Here is a 15,642-nt window from a genome sequence, read left to right on the forward strand (position 1 = left end):
GTATTGATTCTTGGCCAGCTCTGTATTTAGATTCTTGGCGAGCTTCATATTATATATTGGTGCTTGCTAGCATTATAATACTTACAGGCAGCTGAAAATCGGATCATTAGGCAAAAATCTATAGGCTCGTCTGCAACATTTTGTAAGTTAATGATCTTTTCCAAATTTATTGGACTAAATAAACATTAGGAATGATTTTCTTAAACATCCAATTTAAGATTGTTATGGAAAATTCTCATTTGTTTTAATTGTACTCTTCACCTGTGTGATTTACAGGTTTGGAAGGCAACTTAAGGAACAACAACAAATAGATTTCTCAATCCAATCAAATGGATTTAGACCCACCTATCTTTTAAGGAACCACAGAATCAGGAAAGTCGGCCTCCGGACACGTTGTTTAATGTGAGCGCTGGCCTCATTAGACCCCACAACATTATGCAAATTAATTATAATAGGTCCCATGACGAATTCCCAATGCTCTTCTGCACTGTAGTTCCTTATTTGACCCCTTGACCTGAACCCCATCAGCTTACTTGCTGTCCCAACGTATCAACTCCCAACACCAACATTGATATGTCCGTTCTATGATAAAAATCACCCACAAGTGTTCCAAGGAAGGTGCAAGCAATTTGTTTTTTTATAACTCCATACGTGTGTACCTGCATCGAAGTTTGCTTCCCTTGGTGAAAATGTAGGGTGTGGGTCCTCTACTTCCTAATCTTGTGCTCCTTCCAAGTGCCACCTCAGTAGGAGGTGTCGAAAACTTAATTACCTATTATACACAATGCATTAACTCCAAACACTTAATTCAGACAAGTAAGAATTTATTAAGAAACTTGTACAAGTTGGAAGCTGTGTCCAAGCAATGGTTGGAACCACCTCTTCGCTGAGCAGATGAAATGGTTAACTTTTATACGGTTCAATTAGTAATGTCTGTCCATCATAGAATATGGATGTACATGTACACTCTCATTGGTCAAGTGGTTAGTCAATCAAAAATAGGGAACCTAACCTTTTTGGTTCCCATGCCTGTTCAACATCACGAGACAATGTCTAAGGGAAAGTGGCTTTCCCCTAAGAAAGTGTTTTTATTATCAGTTTTGTACTCAGTCTCAAGGCTATATGGTCATTCATTTCTGCTAGTCAGACAGTTATCTCATAAGCAGACAATAGCTCTTCTGTGTGTCTTTGCTGGGAACCGAACATAAGCGTTCTATTGTATTCAGCTGGTCAGCTAACATGCTCAACTTATTCCATCATGCTTTGCTTCTTTTATGGTTCAGTATTTCTACATTGATATGGTCAGCTTTATGGTTTAAGTGTATTAGAAAGTCAATTTAGTAAGGCAAAGCTTATAGTTTTCCACAGAGGTTCCAAGTATGGTAGCAGGCTGCAGCTCCTCAGTGGAGATCTCGTGATTGACCTCTGGTGAATGCTCTGTTTCTGCCGGGTCACGAGATAGTCCTGCCAGCACCTCGGCATCTGCGCTGGTTGGATTCTCCTGTCACCTACCTGCCTCTTCTGCAATCCTCTTAACCGGGGAGCTTGCAAGGAGTGAATGGGTCATCTCACCCCGCGAGGTGAACTCCATATCCATCTCTCCTTCCCGCCGTACCCCAGCTGCTGGCTATTTCTTGCGGACCAACCAAGGGTCTGTGTCGACCAAATGTGAAGCCTGCCATGGAATATTGGGTGACCTTCTGATAAAATAGGGAGAGATGGTATTTTTCACATTTAATAACCTGTTTTTAGAGAGGACAGATTTTAGGGCTGATTCCCTAATTGGGTGATTCCCTAATCAATGATGCTCGCAGGCCCGTAATCCCTTGTTTTTCATAGAATCATAGAATGATACAGCACGGAAGGAGGCCATTAGGCCCATCCCGCCTGTGCCGGCTCTTTGAATGAAGGGAAAACCGGAGGCTGCGGGTCCACAATTTCCTGTTCCCTGTGAGCACTGTTCCTCACTGGGTGCGACCGATTAGGGAATCAGCTCTTTTATGTTCTCATCAAGGTGAGGGGTGTCAGTGCTGGGGATGGAACACTTCTGCCACCAAGGATCAGCATCAGGTACTTCCAGTTCAGATAGAGCGTGGCCAAACACTGAACAAAACAACCCTTCTCTCCAATGCAACAGTATATCTTCACTCAGCATCAGAAGATCACCCTCTAAATACCACTTTTCACTTCCCACACCAGCCAGTCGAGGAATGGCTGGTAGTCATGATTGGGGGGAATCCAGAACAAGGGGGCATAACCTTATAATTAGCCCTAGGCCGTTCAGGGGTGATGTCAGGAAGCACTTCTTCACACAAAGGGTGGTGGAAATCTGGAACCCTCTCCCCCAAAAAGCTGTTGAGGCTGGGGGTCAATTGAAAATTTCAAAACTGAGATTAATAGATTTTTGTTAGGCAAGGGTATTACGGGTTGCGGAACCAAGGCGGGTAAGTGGAGTTAATGGCTGAACAGGCTCGAGGGGCTGAATGGCCTCCTCCTGTTCCTACGTGCCTATGTTCCTATGTAAGTAGGTTTAAACATTAAATTTATCACACTTGTGAGTCAAGAAATGTCTTACGTGAGTGGAGTGTTGCCTTTGATCACTGATGCTATGCAGCAGTACAGACAGGGTGGCTTATGGAAAATGACTCTGGAGGAGGCACCGTGTCTTTTTCCAGCGAATTTACAGCCCGAGAATAAATGAGGTGGCCTTGATTGAGCACCACCGTGTTTGGCACTTTAATCTCATCACTCATGTCTGTGACTTGCTGAGTCGTTAGCTGGAATCGCCCTCTCTGAGAGTGACTGTATTATTTGTCACACTGAAGGTGACTGCAGCTGTCAATTCTTCTGTACGGGTTCTTTCCAGGCACAAGGTTGAGACTGCGTACCATTGCACCACCTTACGGTGGCCAGTTATATCCTGGCGTTACCAGAAGCTGCCCTCATGTAGTTAAGATATTGAGTTACATTGAGTTATATTGCGTCTACAGCACAGAAACAGGCCATTCGGCCCAACTGGTCTATGCCGACATTTATGCTCCACACGAGCCTCCTCCCTCCCTTCTTCATCAAACCCTATCAGCATACTCTTCTATTCCTTTCTCCCTCTTGTGCTAATCTAGCTTCCCCTTAAATGCATCTATGCTATTTGCCTCAACTATTCCTTGTGATAGCAAGTTCCACATTCTCACCACTCTCTGGGTGAAGAAGTTTCTCCTGAATTCCCTATTGGATTTATTAGTGACTCTCTGACAATCAAGATCAATCCAATTGGGTAACAAAGAGTCTGTTACCTTTCCAGTTGGTCATAGGATGGACCAATGGCAGGAGTGTGGGGGCAGGATGGGTTGAAGCATGAGATCATGTGATGAAACCTCCAGGAATACACCCAACCAGAGTTGGCGACCCTATTTGCAAGTCCTGCAAATTGCTCCTATCTCCAGTCTTGTTGAGCCAGTCTGCAGTATCTTTCTTGTTTGAATGAGGGGGGCCAATTGAATTGCTGGCTCCTCCATAGTAATGGTTTCAAACACTGGCTGATGATATCTTCCCACCACACTCAAACCTTCTGGAACAGAACTGATGCAACAAGGGGTGAAGAGTAAACAGAACAACCACAGAGCGTACATTCAGCAGCGTGGAGCAATTCTTCCAATGTTCATGTCACTCAGCACACAACAGGTTTGTGTTTAATTCCAACCCCCCAAGCTATTTTTTAGTTTTCCTATCTTTATTTTATTTATAATAGGTTAAAGTCTGCTTTAAACTAGCAGGCAATAATTTATGCAATTTTATTAACAGGTGCACAGAAGAAATTAAGCTTCAAAAGAGTCCAACAGGTTAATTTGCTGTAACCTCCATAAAGCAGGGCTACACATCAGCATTTTGGAGAAGAAGATGCAAGACATAGTGTTATATAGAATTACATAGAATGTACAGCATAGAAACAGGCCAAACTGGTCCATGCCGGTGTTTATGCTCCACACGAGCCTCCTCCCTCTCCTCTTCATCTAACCCTATCAGCATAACCTTCTATTCCTTTCTCCTTCATATACTATCTGGCTTCTCCTTAAATGCATCTATGCTATTCGCCTCAACTACTCCTTCTGGTCATGTGTTCCACATTCTCACCACTCTGGGTAAAGCAGTTTCTCCTGAATTCCCTATTGGATTTATTAGTGACTATCTTATATTTATGGCCCCTAGTTTTCTTCTCCCCCAGAAGTGGTAACATCTTCTCTACGTCTACCCTATCAAACCCTTTCATAATCTTAAAGATCTCTATCAGGTCACCTTCTAGAGAAAAGAGCCCCAGCCTGCTCAATCTTTCCTAATAGGTATAACCTCTCAGCACTTAATCATCCTTGTAAATCTTTTTTACACCTTCTCCAATGCCTCTTTAAGATACGGAAAATAAAGCATTGGAGCAATGAAGCAGCCCCCAAGAGGCAGAGATGCCCTAACGGTGGCAAGGGAAACGCCCACAAATTTAATTAATGTATGTCACATGAAATATATCTGAAATATAAAGACACCTTGAGATCAGAAGTTGCTTCAAGCTATGAATGAAAGAAATGTTAACAAGCTATAAAGCTTGAAATCTAATAAAAGCCCTCCAATGGCAATAACCTTCATTACATTAATTATAACAGAAAGAAACATACATCCTGTTGTAATTCCTTATCAACATAAAAAGGAAATATATTATAGATTAATATTTGATTTTGATGAATAATCATGAAAGTTTTAATTTTTTTTTACGTAGAATTACAAAGAATGTACAGCACAGAAACTGGCCATTCGGCCCAACTGGTCCATGCCGGTGTTTATGCTCCACACGAGCCTCCTCCCTCCTTACTTCATCTAACCCTATCAGCATATCCTTCTATTCCTTTCTCCCTCATGTGTTTATCGAGCTTCCCCTTAAATGCATCTATGCTGTTCGCCTCAACCACTCCTTGTGGTAGCAAGTTCCACATTCCAACCATTGTGTGTGTGCCAAGATGTAGTCATTTTTGTTTCCTTATCATGATGCATGCAAACCATTGGTGTATCTTGCGTACCAGCTTACTGTATATTTTCAGATTTAAAAGTGGTAAGGGTTAAAAATTAAACACATACACACACACACAAATAAAGACCTCTTATTTACGGTTTTCACAGAACAGTGGACAGGATTGTGGAATTCAATCCCCAAAACATCAATAAAAGTCCCAGAATACCATTTAATAAATATGAAATTTGAATTATTCAGCCATTGTAAATCAGTGGCCCTGATGTTATGCCTACCTGACATAAATACCCCTCTTGGTACAAAATAATGTATCCTCTGAACTACTGTGAGCAGTGCCACGGGAGATCTACTAGTTATGTTAAATAAGCACAACTGCACTAAATATCATTGTGGAGTTGATTGTGTTGCGTATGTTTGAAATAATGTATATCAAACGTAATTAAAGGAACATTTCCATGTCCACGCATTGTGCTTTGAATTAGTTAATCTCAATAAGCAATAATATTTAATTGGGTTCCAAAACCATTGATCAGTTCAGCAGCAACCTCTCCTGATGTGACATATCTTTTATATGACAAAGATCCTGAACAAATCAATATTCACTTTTTTTTTGCATTTAATTGTCTGAAAAGAACGGCCTTTGGACCCAACTTTCAGCTAATCAATGATCAAGTTTGGTGGAACCAGGAGGAAGAAAACAAGGAATGTATTTTAAAGCTTGTATTTAGAGAAAAATTAATTGAGATTAGGTAGAGTTACATAGAATTACATAGAATTTACAGTATAGAAACAGGCCATTCGGCCCAACAGGTCCATGCTGGTGTTTATGCTCCAAACGAGCCTCCTCCCTCCCTACTTCATCTAACCCTATCAGCATATCCTCCAATTCCTTTCTCCCTCATGTGTTTATCTGGCTTCCTCTAAAATGCATCTATGCTTTTCGCCTCAACTACTCCTTGTAGCGAGTTCCACATTCTAACCACTCTCTGAGTAAAGAAGTTTTAGGTTATATTAAATAAAACATGTGAGAATATATCTGTTTTTATTTGAATTTAAAATTGAACATGTGAGAATATTGCTGTTTCATTTGAAATTAGATTTAAAATTGAATTTTAAGTGCATTTTCTTGTAGTTTAAGGCTCATATTATGAAAGTAAAGTCTCTCCTGACATTTCTGGACAGCTTTACTATTGCAGTATTCGGGTTTGCTTCAGCATCTCTTTGCGTGAGGGACTAACATTAAAAAAAAAGTATTTCCCAGATGCCGCTAAGGCTGTTGTATTTTTCTCTGCTTTGCACATAGAATTCCGTAAGTCTCTAACACCTTCATCTGCGTCCTATTGAGGTAACAGAAGGCTTTCCCTGAAGGCAGGAACAAGGACTTTTTTTTGTCACATATCTTCTGCTGTCTCTTTTGAATTCTATACCCGTGTGGGTTATCCCCACTGACACTGCCATACCCTCTGGCATTGCCGAGTGTTCATGCTGAAACAGAGATGCTGTGAATTGTGCTCATTCCGCTTCTGCTGTTCAGCCGTAGCTCAGCGGGTAGCACTCTTACTTCTGAGTTAGAAAGGCCATGGGTTCACAGCCCCACTCCAGGGACTATGAGCACATAATCCAGGCTGACACTCCAGTGCAGTACTGAGGGAGTGCTGCACTGCCGGAGGTGCCATCTTTCAGATGTAGACGATAAACAGAGGTCCTGTCTGCCCTCTCAGGTGGATGTAAAAGAACCCATCGCACTATTTCCAAGAAGACTGGGGGAGTTCTCCCTGGTGTCCTGGCCAATATTTACCCCTCAACCAACACCACTAAAAAAAAATTATCTGGTCATTATCTCATTGTTGCTTGTGGGACCTTGCTGTGTGCAAATTGACTACTGCATTTCTTACATTACTTCAAAAGTACTTCATTGGCTGTAAAGCGCTTTTGGGATGTCCTGAGGTCGTGAAAGGTGCTATATAAATGCAAGGATGGGTTGTGGTAGTTTCTGTGGTGGTGTGTGTGCTGCTAGATCATTGAGTTGATGCCAGCATGGATGTCCTTGGAATCCTTGATGGCATCCGTAGAGAATGCACATGAAATTCTCCTGAGAATTATAATAAAGAAATAATATGTTTCACCTGCTTCTAATATTGCCCCACATGTTTCATTGAAGCTGCTCAGGATTATGACTGAATACGGCAAGTCTGTTTTCAATATTTACTTGATTAAATCTCTAGCAGTGTTGCTCATGGTAAGTCAGAAGATACGTTATTTTATAACAAAGTGGTTTTATGTCATGCAACACAAAATGTATTTTGTTCAGAAGCACTGGCTTATAGTGATACTTAAAAATTATCCGGGGAGACTTGATTGGTTTTGGCGGCTGCATATAGTGACACCACTATTCCCGGCCAGAATGGAGACGACTGGGTAACTCCCCTGCCAATCACGCATGGAGACCGCACTGCTGTCAGTGACTGGGATTGATTTCACGCAGAGAATTTGTATAATGTAACTGCATTTTGCTGGAGAAATCACCCTGCTTTTATTGGGAGAAGTTGCTGTAATTTCGGTCATGAGTTCTATTTGCTGTAGTTCATAGGGACTCTTTTTAAATAGACTCTGTAGACTGTTTGCTGTTGTGCGCTATTTAACCAGACTCTGTTTGCTGAGTAAAAAGACTTTGTTTGCTGTAAAATAGACTGTTGATGTAAAATAGACTGTTTGCTGTGAGTCCTGCCATAAGTCCCTCCAGCCTCCAACTCATTGGCTGACACAATGGTGACAATAGACACTCTGGTTTAGGGTGATTGTTAAAAAGCATTCAGGAAGAGTTGGTTGGTTTTGGTGGCATCGCAGGTGATTCTGCAGTGTGTAAGTAGTGTGGACAAGGTTTACTAGTATTGGGTGTAATGTAGAATTTGTGTTACTGGTGGGGAGGCTATTGGATGCAGAAATAGCCTGAGAACTCTGGAGCATGGGAGAAGTGTGCGGGAAGCATTGGGTGCAGTTAGTACTCAGGGCAGAAAGTAGTGGGGTGTGATAGCAGTGAGGGGTGGTTGTGGAGTGCGAGAATGGAATATGATGTTTTATAACCTGAGGGTGTTATGCCATGTAACGGATAACAGAGGAGGGGCAATTTTCATCTTGCTTCCGCCCTGTTTACGCCTGTAACAACATGCATGGTTAATCATAATATATCAGACACATGTTCCAGTATGCAATTTTTGCATCTAAAGATTCGGTGTCAATAAATGGTCATCACCATTTTATTTGCGAGTTGATATTATTCAAAAAGTAACAAATCTTAGAGTGAGCTGTGTAATCACACAGCAGAATTCACAGATGTGTGGAAAATACTTCAAAAAGGGATGCACACATTTTTATAAGTAATACTTCCTGTATTTTCAAGTAAATATTTACAAAATCTTAGATATCATATTGATGTTTGCAGCAGTTTGTTAATAGAAAAAACCTTAATACAAAGGAAATGTGCAATTTGAATAAAAAGGAAATATGCATCACAAAATAATCATACTTTTTCTTGGGCTGCATGTAGGGTTGTAATTCACCTCTGATAGCTGCTGCTGTGGGCGATAAATGAATGTTATGCTGCTATTATACTCAGAGTGGTACATGCTTTAAGAGGAGTGCAGGCTGCACTGCAGGCTCCACACCATTCTGAAACCAGGGCTGTTCACACCAGCACTTGAATGCAAGTGCTGGTATCAGATTGGGGGTTTGTTCACATTAATACTGTTAACGGTTGCCTGCTGGGCTGTCTGTTAAGTTTTAAACTTGAAAATTGAAGTTTAAGAAGTTTGCTTTGTGTTAGTTGCCAATATACTGCGGGCAGCGTGAAACCCAAGTGATGTGAGACTACCTCCCTGAGGTGGTTTGGCTTCAGTCAAATGTTCAGTTTGTATCTTGCAAAGCTGCAAATTATGTAGTGCGACAGTACGATAAAAGAACTTAGTCATTGTGAATTGTGAAATGAAGTCATCTCTTGGGCGCCAATGTAAAAGCAATCAATGAATTCTCCAGAAAGGCAGAACAAGAGGCCTTCCCTCCAACAAGACATTTTAAAATAAGAAATGATCTAAAAGATCATATTAAGGATGACCAGCCAACAGTTGCAGCATCTTCCCAACTTAACATCCATGTCCTGCTTTAAATTGTGTCTTAAGATCAGCTTAGTTCTGCCACAAATAAATATCGTACAAAATGGTTGTCATTTTAACCTTATTGGATCCTATAACACATACTACAAATTGTTTAGGACTTACAGATTGTCCATATAAACAGTAAGAATCTGGTATTTTTGAATGACGTCTCGATCTTGCTAAATTGCCAAATAAAATATTCTGTTATAATTAGAAGTGTGACCCGAGAAGTGGGATTCACTCAAACTCAACTGCCCTGATTGGGCTCAAATGATTCATTAGTTCTCAGTCTTTATACTAGATGAATCATCACGTGTGGGTGAAGGAAGAAAATCTGCACCATTTATGGCATTTCATTCAAGTCGTGCTTCCTGTCAGGCCGCCACTGAGCTAATATTGGCAGTAGAACGAGAGTGGAAATGAGGAGAAATCTTTCCATACAGAGGGTTACTAAGATCTGGAACACACAACCTGAAAGGGTGGTTGAAGCAGGTTCCACAGGAACTTTCAAAAAGGCAATTGGGACATGTGCTCGAAGAGGGCTAATTTGCAGGGTTATGGGGGGGGATAAAGCTGGGGTGTTGGAGCTAAATTGGACAGCTCTTTCAAAGAGCCGGCACAGACGCGACGGGCCGAATGGCCTCCTCCTGTGCTGTAAGATTCTACGGTTCGAGTTGGAGTGAAATCTGCAGCATTAATCATCCTACCTGGAGGAGCATTGCATTGTTGAAGTCCGAGGGAAGAAAACAGGAAGAAAGAAAAAGGGAGACACAAACTCCAGAATAAATCATGAACAAGATATCACATTGAGAAGATTGGTGCAGGTGGCAGATGTAGGTGAGGCATCAGGAGAGTAGTTAGTAGCTCAGCAGTCTCATGTAACATTCTGCAGCTTGGGCCCTGCAGTGCTTGATCAGCCTGACAGTAGAGACAGAAATGGAGCACTGTTGATAACAGTGAGGTGACCTCTTCCCTCAGAAAGTCGGGGCTGTCGCATCACACAGACAAACAGAAGTATGTTTGCAGGCCGGCCACAGAGCTGGTATTGCGGCCCCCTTTTTCGATACTTAATGGACCTGTCACAGCGGAATGCGCGTTAATTGCAAATCAAAAGAAGGAATTTGGATGCCATGCCTGATTCAATCAAATGTTATCACTGAGTGCTGTACGGGAAAGTCAAATGGAAATCCCGCTGCCAAGCTACACAGCAGGTAGCTTTCAGTACCACCTCACTGCACACTCAGAGAGCAGCCAGGCTATATTTAAGGACAGTAGCATTGTGTTTCCATTAAATAGCCAACCTGACATCATATATTGAAGATGCTGTCTCCTGAATGGAATTAGCTAGAGAGCCATCAGATGAGGAATCTTATTGACTTCACGGGACAACCTATAGATTTTTACGCAGTCCATGTATACAAGGCAGCATTTTTTTACAAGCAGTGCCGATATTGAGAATTCTTGAGCTATTCTGCCCCAACATCAAAGAAAAATAAGCTTATTACTAGTTTTCAGCCTGTCCAATGCTAAGATTTGAGTGTTAACCAACTTTCTAAGGTGCAGCTTCAAGATTTTTAGATACTTCACTTGAACTCAGCAAACTTGGTGTTGTACCTGTCTTAACCAGGATGTGTGCATCTTTCACATCCTGACCAATCCACATTCTGAGACCAGAAACATCTGCATCGATCTAATCTGCATCAATTCAGATTAAGTTAGTCCCATGAAGAACTTCAGAGATTATTTGTACTTGTAACTATGAACAATGACTTAGCATTTCCCTGACCACTGTATGAAAAGCTGAAAAGTCATTACTCATTAGTTACCCTTGCCTAAGGAAATGCTTATTATACCTCACATATGGCCATGATATATTTAACCTTAATACACATCTCACACCAGCCTACACCACATACTTAAGTGTAGAGACATGAAAAATGTCTCCATAGTTGCCAGAACAAATGTATGATATCAACAAGGCGGGTAAATGGAGTCGAAGTACAGATCAGCCAGGATCTAAGTGAATGGGTGATGGTCTACTCTTGTTCCGATGTTTGTTACCTTTCATTGGTTTCATTAGCATTTGAGAACAATTTAGAACAGGTCAAGTAATAACGGTACAGCTGATCTTGGCTGGTGCGTTGTGTTAGCAATTTGTAGACCTCTGATCATTGAGACACACCTAAGGATCTCCTTATTTTTTTTCACCCGTGAGGCAAGACAGAGCACAGGTGTCTGTGGAAGTTGTTAAAGCCCGAAGTGAAATTAGTTACAGTCTTAATTGCAATACAAAGCTGCCTCTAGTTAACTAGTAAACAAGCAATTTCGCTCAGTGAAGCCCCATGAATGCCTGGTGTGAGAACAGAAATGTTAAGGAAACAGGTTGGCTGCAGGGGAATTTGTTGGAGCAACATAGAAAAAGCTTTGTTGTGCATCTAACCTTAACTACAAGTGCTAAATGCTGAAACCAGTTGCAGAAAGCAAGAAAATGTTGCATTGCCAGTATTGTTGTCCATCATTTAATGTAAGAAAGACTGATATAAAGACTTATATAACACTTCATCACGTCTCTTAGACTGTCTCATAGAATCATAGAATCATAGAAGTTACAACATGGAAACAGGCCCTTCGGCCCAACATGTCCATGTCGCCCAGTTTATACCACTAAGCTAGTCCCAATTGCCTGCACTTGGCCCAATAGAAAAGTCTCAAAGTGTTTGACATACAATGAAATATTTTGTAGTACAATAACTGTGTTTGGCAAAATCAGCAGTCATTTTGCACACAGCAGGATCACACAACAGCAATTATATGAATAAAGGAGAAGACTTGCATTTATATAGAGCCTTTCACAACATCAAGACATCCCAAAGCACTTTACAGCCAATTAAATAGTTTGAAATGTAGTCACTGCGGTAATGTAAGAAACGTGGCAACCAATTTGCAAACAGCAGTGAGATCCATGGCCAGATAATCTGTTTTAGTGATGTTGGTTGAGGGATAAATAATGGACACCCAGGAGAGTTCCCCTGCTCTTCTTTGAGTAGTGCCACAGGATCTTTTACGTCCACCTGACATATTATGGTTTAACATCTCACCCAAAAGACGGCACCTCTGACAGCGCAGCACTCCATCATCACTGCCCTAAAGTATCAACCTGGATTGTGTCCTCAAATCCTGGAGTGGCTCTTCAACCCATAACCTTCTGAGTCAAAGGCAAGAGTACGACCAACTGAAAGACAAAATAATACAGGCATTTATATAGTGCTCCTCGGGACATCTGAAAGCACTTCACAGTCAATGAATTACTTTTTTGAAGTATTGTTATTGTAGTTTTGCGGGCAAAATGTGTCGGCAACAGTGCAGTCATTGTAGTTTTGTAGGTAGATAAAATCACAGGCAGAAGGAATCGGGCACAAAACTTGCCTACAGTCTGCTCTCGTAATTTCCCGATGCCCCACTCTGTGCCAGGACAATTGAAAAATCTATCCTATTGTAAATTGAGATCCATTATCTCAGACAATCCCTTCAGGTAAGCCACAAGAAACAATAAGGTTCTGATCACATCTATAATTTTTGTAGTGGAAATTGACATGGCAAACACTTCTGACCATCTGGAATGAGTCTCAGTAGCAATAAAGTGTGTCTGTATTTTTCATCAAAGCCAATGTGAATTTTCTGCTCGGGTTTGTGTGCCCATTTTCAACCATGGTGTATGGAAATGTGATTGAGTGTTGATTGATAGACTTTACAACTGTTGGCACAGGTTTTAATATTCGTTTCGAGTTTAGGCCATCAAATGTAGCTTATTGTTGACATTCTAATTTGAACCCTGCCAAAAAAAACATTTTTCATGTGATGAGATATCAATCTTAGTTGCAGAACCCCAGGAATTACCAAAAGTAGTCCCTATTGCATACATTGAATTCCACCAGACAACTTGGGTTGCTTATAAAATCCGGTATGATTGTAGACGTGTGCCCAGCCAATGCACAATTTGAGATTACTGTTCCGAAACCTGCTTCATCGTTATTTGAAACTTAACACCAGCAATAGAGACCCAAACCGGATTACATTAGCAACAATTGACTTTACCTGATTAGCATCCTCCTCACCTCAAGAGTATTATGGCCAAGCACAGCCTGTAATCAGCGCTGACATCCGGTGAATGGGGCAGTTTCAGTGATTGGCCTTTTCCCGACTTTCCTCAATGACAGCCGAGTCCCAATGCAGGTAAAACCTGTGGCATACAGGAGACGTGTTCAAACACTTCTCTTGCATGGTCAGAACTTCTAAACATGCAAGGAAAGGCATCTTTCAGTCCTCCAGCGAGATCGATGGTATCTGCATACATGTTACACTCGCTATATATATTACCTTTTCACGGTACAAGAATGAAGAGTCAACTGTAGTTTGTAACAACTACTTAAAAAAAAATATTTAATATATTTATAATATTTCTCGAATAAATTACTTTTGGCTTCAATGACAGAAACACAATAGGAGGGGGTTGCTCACAGTTGCTGTTTCTCGGCAATGACAACAGGAATTAAAAATGGAAATCATTCTCCTATTGCAAACTTTGTTCTAATTTCTCATGGACTCATGCTCACTTGGAACTAGCGGGTCGTTCCTGCATTCCGAAACTTACAGCAGGGAGCAGCCACTCACAGGGGATGCATTGTGCAAAAATCGTGGGCACACAGCCCCATGATTTCCTGTCCATTAAAACTGACGGACAGATAAATCACAAGCTCTGCCTCTGCAATTTTCTGTAATGCACCCCCTGTGAGCACCGTTCCCCACTGAGAATCGACCTTTTAATGTAGGATTCTTACAGCCAAGAGAGAGAGAGAGAGAGAGGAGAGAAATGCATCGCATTAGTTTGGTGCCGTCTTTGAAGCTAAGTCCCAGAAGTGAAAGAGCAGTTTTTATTAACTCACTTTACCCTCCAATAATCCTATAGTATAATTTGCTTAATAAAAAGAAATATTTCTGATCATAATGTCAGTCAGGCAAAGGTGATTTAAGATAAATCGTTGCCTTCTATTTCTGACATAATATCTGCACATTGTCAGTTCCCTTTTATTATTGCTATTTGGTGACATAATTTGCATTTTAATAGACTGCATTTTGCTACAAGACAAAAATGCAAGTCATATGCCTCAAACACCATTGGCATAACAAAGAGTCCATTATACGGTTTTAGGCATGCAAAAATTAACGTACTTCCATGTCAGTGTGCATATGGCTCTTATACTTGGGGTTCTATGACACAACTTTGCAGAATGACAATGTTGAAAGACCAAAACGCTACAGGGAAACGTAGCAAATTTGAGACAGATTAGAGATAGTCTTTCATTCAGTCACTATGCTTCACAAGACCCTTCTCTTTGATTTAGTGCTCCCCACCCCCATCCAACCTAACATGCTGCATTTTGCAGAGCTATGGGGAAAGGGCAGGGGAATGGGACTAATTGGATAACTCTTTCAAAGAGCCAGCACAGGCACGAAGGGCCGAGTGGCCTCCTCCTGTACTGCATCATTCTACGATTCTATGATTTTCCCTTTTCTCGCTCTATTTGGTGTCCACTGTTTTCTCTTCCCCAATATTAGAACACTTTGAGACATCTCCCGTGCACACGAGACGTGCTATAGAAATGCAAGTTGTTGTTGATATAAATCGCACCTGAACCATATTTGCGTCAAACACACATAGTATTGAGAATCCCTACGTGGTCAGTTTTCAGTAAAATATTAAAATGCCTACGTGGTAAAGAAGCAGAATGCAAAATGGTTAGAAAGGGTTAATTAGTTAGTAACTGAGATTGGTACAGGTGGCCTGGCCCTCCTGCTGGGCCATATGTTTGCGTAGTCAGCAGGTTTGTATGGTCTTAGCAATGTAGAGTCTTTGATGTGATTCAAGGACTGGTCTGAATGTCTCCATGTTTATGGCAGATCAATATAGGTAACGAGCTTAGCCAAAGTTGAAAGACATTCCAGGTTGGGAGATAAGGAACAGAAGGGACAGGGAAGAACATTCCAAGTTGGAAGGTGAGGAAGTATACCCTTTGATGTCTAACAGCAACATGATCAGCACATGGACGATTTATGATTGGCCGGAAATAATGTAACCTCGCATGGCAACCTGTGCCCGGCTTATGATTGGTGTTGACCCTCGTTAAGTATGTTCCAACCCTATTGATTTGTATAAAAACGTGTGGATTTCTGTATGTTTTTGTTCTTGCTCTGCCAGCACAGAGGGACTCTATCAGGAGTCCAAATCAATGCTGCAGACTAAGAACCCTGCTATTAAAGTTGTGATGAACTTTAAAATGTATTCAACTTCAGTTTTTACTGAACCAGACTGAGGGGAAAGAATCCGGATCGTCAGTATCATCGGCCCTGACATTCCACAGGGGTTCTCCCAACTTAAAGCCAGCAGGAGACCGGCAGAACCCTCAGGGAAACAAGTGG

The sequence above is a fragment of the Heptranchias perlo genome, chromosome 8 (genome assembly GCF_035084215.1).
Source record: "Heptranchias perlo isolate sHepPer1 chromosome 8, sHepPer1.hap1, whole genome shotgun sequence".
Classification (NCBI taxonomy): Eukaryota; Metazoa; Chordata; class Chondrichthyes; order Hexanchiformes; family Hexanchidae; genus Heptranchias; species Heptranchias perlo.